Here is a 7,588-nt window from a genome sequence, read left to right as displayed (position 1 = left end):
CTTCCTGAGAAAATCACATAAGGAATGCACCGAAGTAGAGAAAATAGACTTAAGGCTTCAGTACACACTGTAAATTCTCCAGCTCAAAGATATTTGAGCAAAATAGAAAGCAAGTGACAAACAGGGAAACTCTATTTGCAAAAATTACAGATGCCAATAATTGTTACTCCTTCTATATAAGGGCCTCTTAAAAAAAATTAAGAAACGGGCACAGTGGCTCAGGCCTGTAATCCCAGAACTTTGGGAGGCCAAGGCAGGCAGATCACCAGAGGTCGGGAGTTCGAGACCAGCCTGGCCAACATGGAGAAACCCCATCTCTACTAAAAATACAAAAATGAACCGGGTGTGATGGCGCATGCCTGTAGTCCCACCTACTCAGGAGGCTGAGTCAGGAGAATTGCTTGAACCCCGGAGGCGGAGGTTGTGGTGAGCCAAGATCGCACCCTTGCACTCCAGCCTAGGCAACAAGAGTGAAACTCCATCTCAAAAAATAATAATAGTAATAATAATTAAGAAAAACATGAGCCCCCAATAGGAAGAATGGACCAAGAACTTAATTCACATAAATCAGGAATTGACTAATAAACAAGAAAAAAAATCAACCTTCGTTTTCTCATAAGTGTTATTTTATAATAAAGCATATGAAAATGCAAATATCAACAAGGTAGCACACTTGGCTTATTAGATTGGTGATTAGCAAATATTAAAGATATTAAATATCTAGTGAGGGTAAAATTGTTGGAAAATATCTCATATGTAGCTGGTAGAAATGTAAATTACCATAATCCTTCTGAAGAGAAAACCCAGACAAGAACTATTAAGCAACTTCCTCTAATTAAAAGATTAGAAGTGACGGAATTCAAATTTTAACAGAGACATCTCTAGGAGCTGGATCTATGATTTTTACTTTACAAAAAAAATTTGTATTAAAGAGTATATTACTTAGAATCCAAAGCAAATACCTAACCAAAAAGAGGGAATGTATTGTAAAACTACTAGGTCTTAGAAAGTCTCAGATGTCTTTATTATTTTCTTTTTTTCTGCGTTCTCTGCATACCACTGTTAATCTATTTTGTAAAGGACTTCATGTTTCACTTATCCACAAGATGAAAACATGGCTACAGACAGCTCTTGGATTTACATTTTCTGAATGTAGCCACTCATTCTCCTTCTCCTTTGTATTTTCCAGCAGAATCAACCAGGATTGGCCCGCTTTGGATTGAGCAGCAATACTGACTTATCACTTTTGGCCAGAAGAGGAAGATTGCAAGGATGACTAGCTTGACATGGGTCACATAAGCTTAGCTACTTCAGACATATGTGACCTAAAGAAGTTGTATCCTTTAATCGAAATGGTTGTTGCAATGTCAATCATGGTAAGAGAGGGATTGGTTTGTAAATGAGATTATTTAATGTGAAGCAATCCATAATAGGTGTCCAAATATTTCTGAACTTCAAAATGAAAGACTAGACACTGAACCATGTTGAATTCAACAATTCCACCTTGTCAGGCATCTTGTCAGGCAGCTGCTATGTTCTCTGTGCAACAATCCTGCCTTATATTGTAGCTTTCTTTCAAATGTCAATACAGTCATGCCCCAATTTCAGATTTCTTCAAGCAAGTTTACTTAAAGTTTGATTCAATGAAAACTGAATCAAGCAAAAACAAAAAAGTGAAGTATTCAAAAATAGTTCGGAAGGTGACATTTCATTTTCATTCATCTTTGTAAAAGGTAGGATATTTTTGCATTCTAAATTTATTTACATTGTTTTGTTTTGCTATGGTACCTCTTTTCTTAAACACACACTCACTTCATTAATTTTTTTTAAATTTTGTTTCTGTATTTTCTTTTCTTTTTTTTTTTTGAGACGGAGTTTCACTCTTGTTACCCAGGCTGGAGTGCAATGGTGCGATCTCGGCTCACCACAGCCTCCACCTACTGGGTTCAGGCAATTCTCCTGCCTCAGCCTCCTGAGTAGCTGGGATTACAGGCACGCGCCACCATGCCCAGCTAATTTTTTGTATTTTTAGTAGAGACGGAGTTTCACCATGTTGACCAGGATGGTCTCGATCTCTTGACCTCGTGATCCACCCGCCTCGGCCTCCCAAAGTGCTGGGATTACAGGCGTGAGTCACCGCGCCCGGCCTTGTTTCTGTATTTTCTAAATAGTGCATATTATATCAATAAAACATATTTTCCAAATAAGGCATATCCTATTTAAACTTGGGGAAATACAGAATTAAAATAGGATGATTTAGGTGGTCAAAGAATATAAAAGCAGTATCATAAAATGGTTCTCTTGCACAGAATATCACAGGAAAGCCTCCATTTCATTTACCTGAAGTAAGTTTAATAGATCTGAAGTTTACACTAAGCTATGGCATAATATTTACAGAGAGCCTCATCCTCAATCTAGTAGGTCCAAGATTATATCTAAGAGACTAGTGACAATGAAAACAGTTCTAGCAAGGGCTAATCATCATTTCTGTTAAGCAAATTTTCATTCAAAATCACTTTCCAGTTACTGTAGATCCTGCAGGTAAACCTTTAGTACCACCAGTATGGTGATAAATATTAAAGTCACTGGAACAAGTCCCACAAGATTTGTATTCTATTTTTTCTTTGTAACTTCCTCATCTCTATGGTGTTATTCTCAAGGCTAATGTTTGGAATGTAATAGTCTAAATAAATAGTAGTTATTGTGATTATTAACCTCTTACAGCTTAGTCCCTTATTCATTCATTCATTCATTCACTTTCCTACTCCCAAAACTGAGTAATGAACATTACTCAATTACTCAGCAGTAAACAAAGAAAGCTTGCTTAATGTTATTTTCATACTATTGCCTGAAAATTTAGTTCTTTGATACAATTCAGTGAATTTATCTTTAATGTTCTTCAAAGAAGTACATTATGGTATCCTACACAAATTTTTTCATGTGGTTCTCAATTACTCCTGGAATACAGTGGATCAGAATGACTGGCTAAGTTCTACTTGGATGGACTTGGTTGAGGGGGAAGAAGCTGGTGGCCGGATGTTCTGTGGGTAGAAGGTGGAAGTAGACCCAATTTGTTAGAAAGACGGGTCTGGAATTTTCATCGAAGTAATGGCCTGTAACTTCCTCTCTTCCATTTTCATGTAAAATTCACAAGCTGATCTTTTGGAGCTTCTTATGTTGTTATTTTCTGAATATGATATTTATTTTAATTTGGCTTTACTTGTATGCATATATTTGAAAGGTGGAAATTGCAGCAAATGGCTGTTCTGATTTGCATCTTTATAAAGAAAAACAAATTATAGTTTCATAGATCCATAGTTTGAAAAAGAGATCCATTAATTTTTTTGTGTCTGTGGTTTCAAACACTTGTTTCTTATAATTCGATGTCTTGTAAGATGGGTCCCTTTGGAAACACCACTTGTCTTACAACAGGACTCGGCATAAATATCTTACCATCCTATAGATGGGCTGAAGAATAGACTTCATTGGAGAAGTTCAGAGCAAGACAAGATAAGGCACAGTTTATCATTCTCCATTTATTTCCTAAGAGAAGCTTGCTGAAGTTGTATGTGGTGGGTTTGTGTGCTGTTGCAGAGGCCACTGCTGCCTTGAACTAGAAGATCCTGGGCACATGTGAAGTTTCAGTCCTTCCTTCTTGTGGGTAGAACTGAGGAAGCCACTTGTCCCATTGGAAATTGGGCTTGGATTTTACCCTTCCAGCTAGGAGAAGTGGGAGAAAATCCTCATTTCTTCTATTTCTTTGTCAAAAGCAGATACCTGGGCCATTTTCAGAAAGTCTAGTTCCTTGCAAAAAGCTGACAATTTACTTTCTAGAGGCACACTCATCTATTTTTTTTTTTAAATTAATGATAACAGCTAAATTTTTGGCATTATTTTAAAGTGTGTCATATTTCTTCAGATTTTTCTGACTCAAATTTTATTTAGTTGGCTTTCACATTTCAAAATATCTTTAACCATATCTTACTTAAATTCTTCCAATTTTATTTTCCATGTTTCAATTATGCCTTTTATTTTCCTACCTCTAAACTGGTCATTTTCCTAGAAAATAATCTCCTTATTCTGGATGTTTCAAAATACCACTAATTCTTCTAAAATTCAAGCTTAATGTGACCACTTGCATAAAACTTATTTTGTTACCTCAGGTGGAAATGGAATCTGCTTCCTTGGAACCCATTACTGGGTGTGCTATGTATTCTATTTAGAAGGCTGGCATCTCATTCTACAAACTCAGCTAAGGTAATGTAACCTTTACTTCAATTTACTTTCTGCTTCAAACTCTTTCCAATGGCTGGGGAGGGAATAAATTAAGTCAGTTGGAATATTCACTCCTTTCATCAGGACTGCATCCTCTGCAGGATTACCTAAAGTCAGAGTATAATTTCTTTTTCTGGTGTAATAAGCCTTCAAACAAACAAATAAACAAACTCAAAATTACTTAAGTTGTACTTTTTAAAATCTAAAGATTTTATCTCTTTATATCATAATATGATAGTTCATGATCCAATATTTATATGCAATATTAAAAGTACTAAAATTGTAAGACAAAACATATTTTTTTCTTAATTTTTGATTTTCGTAAGTTTTCTAAGCATAATTATAAAAAGCCAGAAACCATAAAAAAACTGATGTTTGACTATATATTAATGATATAAAAACTAAACTCTTCTGGAAAGAACACAAAAAGCAAACTGGAAAATTTTGTAAAACATACACAAAAAACAGAGTTAATTTTCTTAAGACCTTAATAAAAATGATTTTTAAAATAAGTGAGTAAGTATTCAGAAGTTCTCTTTAAACATGACATATGAAAACCAGACAGTTTTAATGTCTTTTCCTCTGAAAATCCAATTACAACAAATGTAAAGAATTTAAAAACAAACTATTAAATCACAGAGACTGAAAAAAGAAACCACAAAATTTTAGAACTTCTTTAGGTCTTTCATTAAACAAACCCAACAGAAATCTTTCTTGATCATTTATTTTGAGTTGTGTCCTTTGTCTCTGCACCACTTCACAAGACATTTGAGTAAGTTATCTCTTTTTTGCAATCTTCTCTTATTTCTATTCTCACTTGAAATAACTCCAAACATGCCTTTGTCAGAATCATCCATTCAAAATGTCTTAGATCAAGGATCATGGCTAACTCCAATGATTAATTCTCTCTCTCTCTCTCTATTTTTTTTTTTTTTTTTTTTTTTGAGATGTGGTCTCACTCTCTTGCCTAGCCTGGAGTGCGGTGGCATGATCTCACCTCACTGCAACCTCTACCTCCCAGGTTCAAGTGATTCTCTTGCCTCAGCCTCCCAAGTAGCTGGGGCTACAGGCACTAGCCACCATGCCCAGCTAATTTCTGTATTTTTTTTAGTATAGATGGGGTTTTACCATGTTGGTTAGGCTGGCCTTGAACTCCGGAGCTCAAGTTATCTGCCTGACTCGGCCACTCAAAGTTCTGGGATTACAGGCGTTAGCCACCACGCCTGGCCAATGATTAATTTTGAGTACACACCCTGCCTGACCTGTCAACAGAATTTGACACAACTCATCAGTTCTTCCTCCTTAAAGTATTTCTCTCATTTGTTTTTACAGACATCACATTCTGTTTGTCACTATATCTTGTTGGCTGATCCTCATCTCCTGGAGGGACAAATACTGACTGGTAAGACCCAGGGCAATCCTTGGACTCATTTCCTTTCTATCTTCACTCGCTTCTTAGATGAACTTATCCAGTCTCTAGGTTTTAAGTACCATGAGTACGCCAATGATTCTAATGCCTGTATCTTACAACCTAGACCTCTCCCCTGGGTTCCAGACTTGTGTGTACAAACTCCTATCTTCCATTAGATGTCTAATATGCAAATCAGAATGAACATGTCCAAAATTCTGCTCCTGATTTTTCTCCAAAACTTGCTCCTCCATTGTTTCCTCTATATCAATTGGTAACTTCATTGTTCCAGTTGCTCTGACCAAAAACCTTGGAATCATTGTTGACTCCATTTGTTCTCTTTCCCAATGTTAGGCTCCTTAGTGAACTGTTGGCTCTACATTTAAAACATATCCAGAATATAACAACATCTTACATTTCTGTTTCTACCATTTGATCCAAACAATCATCTTTTCTTGGCTGGCTAACTTCAATATTCTCAATATTTCTATCCTTGTCACACTCTCACTCTTACTCCCATTCACAAAAAAACCTCACTAAGAATATGTGTCAAAGTCCATACAATAACTTCCAAGGTCCCTTAGTTAACTTCCTCCACCACATTGGCTTCCTTTCTTTTCTCCCAGGAATGCTTCCTCCATGGGCCTTGCATCTGCTGTTTACTCTGCTTGGAATGCTCTTCCCTCAGCTATCCACATGGCTTACTCTCTCTCTGGCTTTGGCTCTTTAATATCTAAACCTTTCCCTGCATTTTTTACTCAGCAGTTATCAGTTATTAAAATCTGATTTTATATTTCATTTATCTTAATTATTCTATCTTCCTGATAAATATAAGTTCCATGAAAGCAGGAATTTTAATCTTTTTTTAATTGCCATATCCTGAGCCCCTATATTCTCAGGGGTATGGAGTAAATGGCAAGCTGCCAGCCATTTTACTTGCACAGGCTTAAAACTTGATGCCACCTAAGGAAAGATAAAGTGCAGAGCTGAAAATATGAGAAAGTCTTAGAGTTTGTACAGAAAGCTGTTGAACTCCTAGATCCCCTCCTTTATTCTGTGTAGTCAGATGATTCCCTCTTTTCTTCCCAGGATTTTCTTGAGGAATGAAGCTTGTCTTGCACTCTCATTCTGCTCTGTGTTTACCTATATTATGTGATAGCATTATCCTGATATCATCTGTCTTTCCATCAATACCAGTAGCTTCTGGAATATTGGGACCATACATTTTTAGTAATGTAGCCTCAGCACCAAAATTAATATTTAGAATGGCATTCATTCATTGTTGACTGACTTGCTTAATGGATATTCTAAGCAGGAAATAAAGAGAAACTGAACAAGGTCACAATGAGGAGCTAATGACCTAATAGAAGTGGAGATGGGAAGTTGTCTAGAATAACTCTCAGAATTCTGATTGACAAGTTCTGATTGCAGAATGAGTCTGCAATGTTTTGCTTGTAATTAACCTTGGAGGTTGGAATAAAATCAACAAAGACATAGTCAGCTTGGGGTACGTGTCTGAGGTGAGGGTTATTTTTCTCTCCAGGATGTTACTCTTTTCATATGACAAGAGAAGCAAAAACATTATTAGGATTCAAATGGTGTATTGAGGGTTTGGGCAGTGGGTAAATATACTCATTCCAAATAAGAGAAATTGACCAAAACAAAGAGGCTACAGACCCCACACAAGTCTGAAATTCAGTAGGGCAATTGTTATACCTTAAAGTTCCAAAAGGATCTCCTTTGACTTCATGTCTCACATCCAAGTCATGCTGATGCAAAAGGTGTGCTCCCATGGCCTTGAATAGCTCTGTGCTTGTTGTTTTGTAGGATACAGCCTCCCTCTTGGCTGCTTTCACAGGCTGATGTTGAGTGTCTGCAGCTTTCCAGGTGCATGGTACAAGCTGT

Source organism: Aotus nancymaae, unplaced genomic scaffold (genome assembly GCF_030222135.1).
Source record: "Aotus nancymaae isolate 86718 unplaced genomic scaffold, 86718_ANA_hifiasm-v0.15.2.pri h1tg000022l_1, whole genome shotgun sequence".
In the NCBI taxonomy this organism is placed as follows: Eukaryota; Metazoa; Chordata; class Mammalia; order Primates; family Aotidae; genus Aotus; species Aotus nancymaae.
The sequence above is the reverse complement of the archived record's forward strand: the minus strand, read 5'-3'. Positions refer to the sequence as shown.